General features: G+C 36.4%; 1 protein-coding gene across 1 annotated transcript in view; it reads left to right on the top strand.

Moving 5' to 3' along the window:
- The first annotated feature begins 8795 nt into the window (after positions 1–8795).
- The window catches only part of LOC131689931 (uncharacterized), a 103332-nt gene continuing 102287 nt past the window's right edge, over positions 8796–9840 (top strand). The window contains exon 1 of the transcript XR_009305494.1: positions 8796–9233. The gene's annotated coding sequence lies outside the window, so the exon portion shown is untranslated. The remainder of the gene's footprint in view (positions 9234–9840) is intronic.

The raw sequence follows: 9840 nt of genomic DNA, 5'->3' as shown, positions 1-9840 counted from the left end.
TTTTCTTTTAGTACACTGCTCGGCCCACTAGCATGAAAGTTGTGTGAACGTTGTGGTTTTATCATCTTTGATAGGACTATTCAGTTGTACACTGCAAAAGAGCTAATAGTTTGAGTGCAATTTGGACTGTTCTGGTTAGAGAGATAACGTTACGCCAGCAGTACAAAAGAGTGCGAAAACCTTTAGTACATCGTTTGGCAGACATCTATTCTGCGATTCGTATCAGTGTTGTAGTGTTCAATCATCTATGGTGGCCCGCGTTCCTATGTTGACAAACAGTGCATAACTAACGTTGCGTTAATTGTTCACTGCTGATCAAGGATGCAAAATGCCTACCTTTTCTGCGGCTGTAATTTTTCTGCCTACATTCCCCCAGTACAGCCACCAGACGCGAGCGGTACAGCTTATCTTTCCTTATTTTACACTTTTTAATATTCTTAATCTAATCAATATTTTCAATCAAAAACGACGTCAATGAATGCTGTTCGTTTACGCCACGACCGGCATCAACGCTTTCGTGTGCGGGCCTCTCCTTTTGACTACGCAGAGGAAAGTGTACAAAGCGAGAGAACAAACATTACTACGCCACACTCTCACCGAGCAGTCGGAGTACAGCAGCAAAACAAAAATGTATTCTACTGCTCTACGGGAAAATGTACTCGGTTTGGCTACCGTTCTGGCAAGAACTGTCATGTGTCGCTGTAGCGGGCTTTACGGCTTGTGCAAATGTAAATATACCGAAAAAAAATGTAGTTTACTGGTACCTTTGGCATCCCTGATGCTGATTGTGAGCTGCTCGAGGAAACCATTGCTTTGCATGACGTTTGAACGCAGCATCATCGCGGCAGGTTCGATTTCGGTACAAGGTGAGTAGTCTTCTTTCTAATAGTCTGAAACAGGGCAATGATGCCAGACGAAGAAATTCTTTGCATTGTGTGTAAAAAAAGGGAGACCTACCCAAACATAGTTGTAACGTGTGTTTACTGCTTTTCTAGCGCACACTTCAAGTGTCGTAACATTATAGGAAACGCAGTAAGGCGTATCCGTGAGACGATCGATTTTTGCTCAGCGGATTGTTCTGCCACTTATCAGAGAATTATCGAAATGCAAAACCGAAATTCTTCAATGGTCTTTAAACTTGCCACAGAGCTGAAAAAAACCGTTGCTGATGCGGTAACCAGTGAAATCGAATGTGTTAAACTGGAAGTCAAGCAGATAACAACAGCGATTGAGACATCCCAAAGATTTCTCATCGTCCAAATTTGATGAAATCGTTTCAGATTTTAGAGATTTAAAAGCTGAAAATGATTCAATGAAGCACGAAATATGTACGTTAAAACAATCCAACGCGAAATTGACCCAACAAATGCATAAACATGAACTAAATGTTGACAAAAGCAATAAAATAGAAACCCAGAACAATGCAATGCTTTTTGGGATACTGGCTAGCGCGAATGAGAACACATCGATGGTGGTAACAAAAACCATTGCAGCTCTAGGTTTAAATATAGATGTAAATTCAATCGCGTCCTCGGAGAGAATTTTTAAGAACACGAAATCAGGAAATCCTTTGATCCCAATTAGAGTTATTTTTAAATGCGCAGAAATTAAAAGAAGAAAGGAAGTTCTTTATAAAAAGAAATCTATTAAATAGCTGCTATCTACGGCAATCCACCCAACTTTTTCGTTGAATGGTAGAGCTACAACTATTTCAATTAGGGATGAATTAACACCTCTTTCTCTGGAGCTTCTTAAGGAGCTGAGAGAGGTACAAGAGGTACTTAACATAAAATATTTCTGGTCGGGAAAAACTGGGATCATTCTTGCCAAGAAGGACAAAAACTCTAAAGGTAATAAAAAATAGGGAAGATTTAAGCCGTTTCATAACACATCACATGAACTTGTCGGTCTCTTCACCCTCTCCCAAAAGAAAGAAAACTGAGGAGACACAAACACAGAAATGAAGTATTATCAGAAACATCTGAATCGTTTTGGTAGAAATAGGAATCATTAGAACTCTCAATGGCAAATTTAAAAAAATACTTTCATAACAGCATAGATGATTTCAATGCCCAAATAGAAATATCTGCTTGAATCATACGGGTTTATATGTACTAACACCTGAGACGCCTCTGATCCCTGTAACTATCGTCCATTTTCAACGTTGTCAATATTTAATAAGATTCTGGAAAAACTCTTAGTTGAAAGATTAATAGATTTCATCAATGCAAACAATGTACTATATAATTTTCAATATGGTTTTAGACAGGGAAGCAGCACAACAACCGCTGTTATCGAACTAGTTGATTGCCTTGCTAATGAAATTGACTCAAAAAAGGTTGTAGGAGCTCTATTTCTGGACTTAAAAAAAGCATTTGATACTATCAATCACGACATTCTACTGTAAAAGCTGGACTATTACGGTATAAAAGGGTGTGACAAATGACGTTTTCCGTAGCTATTTGAGCAACAGACAGCAATTTGTCAAAATAAAAGATGCCTGTAGCTCACGTCGTCAGATATGTGTTGGAGTACCCCAGGGTAGTAATGTTGGACCTTTGCTTTTTCTTCTTTACGTAAACGACTTAGGTAAGCATAAATTGAAGGGTATTCCGAGAATGTTCGCTGACGACACTGCACTTTTTTACCCGTGTGAAAATATTGGATCCATAGTTAGCTGCATAGAACACGATTTAGAAATGTTAATGTACTTCTTCAACGTTAACCGGCTGTCACTAAACATAGCGAAAACCAAATATATGGTTTTTCACTCACCAAGAAAAAAAAATATAGACCACTCTAACCCTATCTACAATTGCAAACCTTTGGAAAGAGTTAACAATTTTAAATAGGGGAGACCGGGGCTAGTTGGCGGTGTTTTCAGTTTTCAATTTTTACTACTTTGATGTAGGTAGATCTTGCAAAATAGAACACGAGGAATGGAAGAGCAGACTGTTGGCAACATCTCTGATTTTTTTTAAAGTGTTTGATGTATTGTCTCCATTTTTAGAGACAAAAATATGTGACGTGGAAAACCCGCCCCGGGGTAAGTTGGCGGTATGTGATGATACGCCAAAAACTAAGCAATCAAATGGAAATTCAATTACTTCAAGGGTCCTTTTGGAACGTGCTGAATGTCTTTTCGAGAAAATTGCATATTAACCGTCATTTGCTATTATATTTCAGTTTCAATACCCCGGCATTTTGACTTTGACGCATACTCCCTATTCAAAAGCAAATATTCGAAATTCTTCATTCAATTGGCCAGAATAAATGTCTCCTACATTGGCGAGATACACAAAAAAAAAGATTTTCTTACTTTGGAGTGAATTCCAAAAATAAATTTTTTTGATGGCATTTTTGCACTGTAAATAGTACCGCCAACTTGCCCCGCGTGCAGCACCGTTAACTTACCCCAACCGCATATTTTATTAAAAACTATTTAAAAAATAACTTTTGTTTGTGGATAGTTGTAATATCTATACGGATTACCAAATTTTCCTCCTCAGGGTGAAATATAGCATAGTAATATAGCATAGTATACGGATACTGAAAGCTCTTTTCACGCGCTATCGAAAAATATAATCATTCAGGAAATAGTTTGAAAATCACGCCAAATAACGCAAAGTATTCAAAATTTAGAAAATTTACTTGGTATGCTCGAAAACACAATATCACCCACAACTTCCACCAAACAAATTGTTTTGCAACAAAACCACATTGTATAACGGGTTTCACATAACTTGAGGTACACAAGAAGAGAAAGCGCTATATGTCTAATAGAAACAGAGCAAAAGGGATTCCGCCAACTTACCCCAACCGCCAACTAGCCCCGGGCTCCCCTACTTGGGAATATATCTCGATGCCACTTTGTGTTGGGATAGCCAAATTAAACATATTGCTCATAAGGTATCAACATTATCCGGAGCATTGAGAAGGGTTAGTTGTTTCGTTCCCAGGAAATTTTTACTTAACTTTTACTATGCTTGTATTCACCCGCAGTTACACTATCTGATCTCAGTATGGGGACAAGCTTGCAAGTCTATGTTGAGAACGCTTCAAGTCATACAAAATAGATGCCTCAAGACAATTTTCAAACTTCCTACTTTATATTCAACAGTTAGACTGTTTTCTAATACAGCTCACGGAATTTTGCCACTATTAGCACTACGAGATATGCAAACAATTACCTTCGATCATAAAGCTCTCACTCAGCCAGGTTTCCATCATAATCTCTTCTTTTCGACTGGAAACCGATTATATAATACTAGGCAAGCGAATGGATTATTTCGTTCACGAACATCTACAAGCTTTGGACAAAGACGAATCATGTACTATGGTCCCACCATATATAATGCTCTACCAACTGATCTTAAGCAAATAACAAATACTAACACATTCAAAACACGACTTAAGACATTTTTAAAAATAAAAATAACAGAGTACATTTTATAAAAAGTATCATCCTACCATTAGAACATATTTATTAATTCTTAATTTAGTAATAATTTATTGAAAATATTAATTAATTTCATAATAATTAGTTTAACTGTCACTATATTTTTTAAATATTTTGTTGTGTATCTTTAATGCTTAATTGAGCCCCTTAAAAGGAATCATTAATTCCACTGGGTGCTCATTAGATAGAAATTAGCAGTTTTACCTTCATGCAACATAAATAATGTATTATCTCACCTTTGTTTTTGTTTTGTGAATTTGTGTTAACTTTTATTTTTGTATTAAAGCTGAGATATTTGTAAGTGTCCGTCACCAGGGAGCTCTTAGTGCGAGCTTTTTGGTGCGGGGCGAGTGGAGGGTTACTTACAAAAAAAAGGAAAAACTAATACCACCAGTGAAGAGGCTACCACCAAGGATGGAGTGTTCACATTCGTGACCCGCAAGGGCAAGAAACCAGGAAGAACATCTGATCGCGAGTATCATGGAAGTAATCAAGATGATGATACGGACGTAAACAACAACGAGAGAGACATGGATAACCCCGAAGTCGGCGAGAGAAGGAACATCTTCCCGACGCGAAAAAAGATCTCCGCTCGCAACAGCAAGTTCCGCGTACGGGATCTTACAGGCTCAAAATAAAATTTATTGTTATTTTTATTTTTTACATCTTGTAAATATATAATAGACCCATGGCTCCTCTAAGCTAACGCATTGAGCCGCGTCAAATAAACGAATTGAAAATAAAATATGAAAACAAACGTACGTCTAAATATAGTAAAGTGAATTGCAGTTATAGTAGGGGAAAGTGTTCGGTTGTCGGCACACCTATGTAACTTTTGACAGAAACCAGACATGGACATTCTGATAAATATTATTTGTGTGTTATATTAGCAAGATTTTTATTGTGCCGATTGCTGAAGCAAACAGACTCGAATGTTCTGTTCTACAACCAATATAGTTTTTGAACACGTGAAACTCTACTTAAAAGTTTTCTTTGATGATTTACTTAGTGCTATAGAAAGAAGTAAATCGATCAAAAAAGTATGCGCATTGAATATTTACGATGTGAATTGATTCTAATTTGTGATTCAACATTGAATGGCACCGAAATGTTCGCCACAAAATTTTGTTTGATCAGTTTTCAAAAAGGTTACTAAAATCGGTTGTCGGCACCCAAACATGGTCGGTTGTCGGTGTGGCAAATACTCTCAATAACCTAATCAATATAGGTATTTTGGAACGGGATTTACGAATAGATACCAGAGAAGGAACTTTGGCACCATTCTGAAAACCAGGAAGGCGACTTCCGGTTTAGCGTTTTACTTTTACAGGAAGTTAGCCCACCTGGTCGTGTTTTCACTGCTAGGTAGTACTGTATACACCAGATGGTCACGACCAGAAAATTTGGGGGGAAGGAGCGGGGTTACCCTTTAGCCCACTTCACCTTTGGCAGACTTCTATCTGATCTGAAGCTTTGGTAAAAAATGGACTGCCTGAAACGAACTCAATTGCAATGAATGCGATCCGTCAGTGCATTAGCAGTGCGTAATATTCGCACTAATTTTTCACATACACATATTATGATTCTGATGAAGAATGATGTTCCTTTGATGGTTGTTGAAATGAATAAATTTCCTTTTCCCTTTGAATCTTGGTGATTATCATGCATATTTTTCTATTTTTAATAATTTTACTTAGAATGCCAGCAACCGACCGCATTTTTCGAAATGGTAAAAAATTATCATTTTACTGAATTGTTAATATTTTTTTTCAAGTTGACAGAAAAAATTAAATTCTGTCATAAGTTGTTAGCTAATGCCTCTAGCTTTCCATTGGTATGCTTATTTCCATATATTGTTCAATTGAAGTAATGTTGTGAGCCAAAAACAAAAGTGTGCCGGCAACCGAATACATTCCCCTACACTAAACCCGCTGGCGTGTAGAAAATCATACAGCCAAGCGCCCAAATTTAGATAGCAGTAAGATACATGATTTTACTACATCATGCAATATAAAAAAAAAGAAAAAAAATCATGTCCAAATTTGGGGAAAAAATCGATTTGTTTTTAATTTTTCAGTATTCTTAAAGAAATCATCAATTTGATTAAGTTTCAATATTTTATTATAATAACATATTAATTAATCCAAAAGCAGAGAAAAAGACACACTTTGTGTTATTTTTTTTTACAGAACGAACGATTGAAAATAAAATACTTTTTTAAATGTGGAAATTCAACACAAAAATTATTAAAAGATCCGCCTATTACATTGAAATAAAAAGTAGGTGTCGAATATTTTTGACTACGAAAAAAAATTAGGAAAAATAGCTTTTGGTGACATTTTGTGTGGAATGCCCATATCGTCGCTGTTGTGCTATCTTATGACAAACGCCATTTTGGGGTGAACTGAGTTAGATATGCCATGTTACTAAATTTTAAAATCTCTATAAAGTTGCGTTTTCAGAATTTTGAAATTCTGCTGGGTTACTGACATATAGCGAAACACGATTATGACAAGCACCAGATTCTCGAGTGATCGAGTTGTGCTATCTTATGACAAAGAAATATCAGACAACATACCCAGTTTGTTGGCTTGCTATAAGCCAAAAAGCTTATAGCAAGCCAATAGATGTCTCTCATGACATAGGTAATTTCTATGCAGATAAACCATAACCATTAGCTAGGTTTTGTCTCGGGAGCAAAACTTTTCCTACCATAGTTTTTTTTTCTGGGAATGGTTGGCTTATATTTTCAATATTATTGAACAAATTTCCTATTGAGATTTCCACTAGTTTTGGAAAGTATACCGAAATGTAGTGATGGATTATGCAAGAAGACTATTTGTTTCGTCTAGTCGCCTATCAACACAAACATTGTTTGATATATATTGTCTCTAAATTGTTAATGGAACCATCTTTTGTTTATTGTTTTTCCCGAATAAAGGAGGATATCTGGGAAAACTTTGTGTTCCAATACTATCATTTTGTAACCTGATATTGCTGCTATCGCATGGAACAGTATAATATTGCACATAGCTATCTATAACGCATAATTTCACGAATCAGTTATGATTCATTTTTATATGAAATCTTCTGTGCATATTTGCGACACGTCATACATATTTTATCATCAATACACACTTATGACACGTATGCGAGCGACTTTGGTTTACATTTTAAGCAAAAACTGTAAGTGTAGTCAACCGATCTTCACACAAATCGAGAGATTACTTCAGAAAAGATAGAAGCATCGAATATTTTTTCCGAAAAGCTTGTAGCATTTATAAATTTTAAGATATTCAATCTCAAACTTTAAAAATCGTTTTTCTCGAAAAGTGCTAAATGGCGCTTGTCATAAGACAGCACAACAGCGACGATATGTTAATAAATAGCTGAATAAGGGAGCGTCCACCTTAGAAAAAAAATTTACTGCGGATTTTTTACTCGTGAAATTAAATACACAATCCTAATTCTAAAACAAACTAAAAAGCTTTATTTACCCAAACTGTTGTCTATGTATTCCCCAGGATTACACCTTTTGCATCTCATTAATCGTCATGAATATCCACGCAAAATTATTCATCGCTGGTAGCAAAATACCGAATCAAAACAAACCAACCGAAATCATTAATGCACTATTAGTGGTAGCTAGCAGTAAACAGACGAATGGGATAAATACTTCTGTTTTCTTTTATACTATCAGTGTGATGAATAAAGTCAACGTAAAATGTGAGTTTTATGTTGCCAGTAACATTGGACCCAGTCAGTCATTAAAAATCAATCTTTAAAAATTATACCGAGCATATAAAAGTTAAACGTCTAAACATAAGAACATTCTGAACAGAAAAAAATAGTGCAAACTGTAGTTCCTATGCAGCTCATATAGTGTAGAAGAGCCCTTATTCATCCCATTAGTCAGAATTTCACACTATTTTGTCTCGGCCAGCTGTCACTGGATTGCGCTTAAATATTTTTCAACATATCTGCTTCGTTCTTAAAAAGTAACACATAGAAAAATCTGGCCTGAAAAATCTAAAATACTCACATTTTAGTGAAATGAAAAGTGGAGTATAGCGCATCATTATTCATCCTACCATTTTAGCTAATGCGTTTAACAGAGATAGCAGACACTGCTTCAACTAATGTGTTCAAATGGATGGGATGAATAGATGTGCTAAGATGGATTAGGGAACTGTTACCCTATGTGAAACTAAAAAAGAAGAGAATTTAAACCACCTGCACAAATCAGCAACGCAGCCAACACTGCCTCAGCGAACCTGAGGTAGGTCTCGCGAAAAACCATGTATCCAAGTGTGATCAGTATTCGATCGTCGGTCGATCTGTCGACAGGTTGTGTGGCGCGAATACGTTAGTGCTCAGTATCGAAGTGCATCTTTTTCGCTAGCTCTGTGCCGTGTCGGTATACCTTGTTTTGTACCTTACCAGCTGCTTGTATAACTTCTGATAAGCGACAATTACCAAGCTTATTGTAAAATGACGACCGAAGGTTAAAGCGGCTGAGCTGTGCTAGTTACAGCTCGACGAAAATCAATGGTATGGTAACAGTGAATTGATAATTCTACACCTGGTTCCATACCGGAACTACCATTTTCGCTAGAAGCAGTGTCATGAACCAGTAAATGATAGCGACCAGCATGGTACGAAATTTGGAAATCGCATGGTATCTACTCCATCGGCAAGCAAAACACATCCAAACAATGTGAAACGGTGCCGCGGTGCTATCTTTATCGAGTTACCCCACAGATGACTAGTTGAGGTAAACAGGGAATATACAAGTAGTGACGCCTGAACTTACGGAAAACAAGTGAATCCATAATTATAAAATGAGCGGGTATACCAAACAGCAAATTGACAAAACCAAAAGCAGTAAAATTTCATCGCACATGGAACGCTGGGCCGCTCTAATACGCTAAAATTGAATATTATAAATATCAACAATTGCTCATTTGGATGCGGCGCGGCTGACAAGGAGTGAAATTAATTTGGGCGGTTAGATACAGTATCGGTACAGTACTAATATCGAACCTCTGCATATTCTTTTATGATTATGAATTCCACGAAAAGGGGTTTCGTATAAATAATAATATTATGATAATCACATGCAGTTTCAGTCCTACGGAGAAAGACTAGACATATTGAATCAAAAAGCATACGAATCGATGTCGTGAATATTTATGCGCTATCCCATTACATTTATATGACGTGTCTTTCTTGTGCGAACTCAGTCAGTATGACAATAGCATGACGGTTGATTATGTGATATAGGTAATAAAATAAAATAAATCGGATAATTTCACAAAGCGCCACGATAAATATTGAAAGATGCATCTACTTGAACAAACAAATAATTTTCCAATGCTAGT

This window comes from Topomyia yanbarensis, chromosome 3, assembly GCF_030247195.1.
Source record: "Topomyia yanbarensis strain Yona2022 chromosome 3, ASM3024719v1, whole genome shotgun sequence".
Taxonomy (NCBI): Eukaryota; Metazoa; Arthropoda; class Insecta; order Diptera; family Culicidae; genus Topomyia; species Topomyia yanbarensis.
The sequence above is the reverse complement of the archived record's forward strand: the minus strand, read 5'-3'. Positions and strand labels throughout refer to the sequence as shown.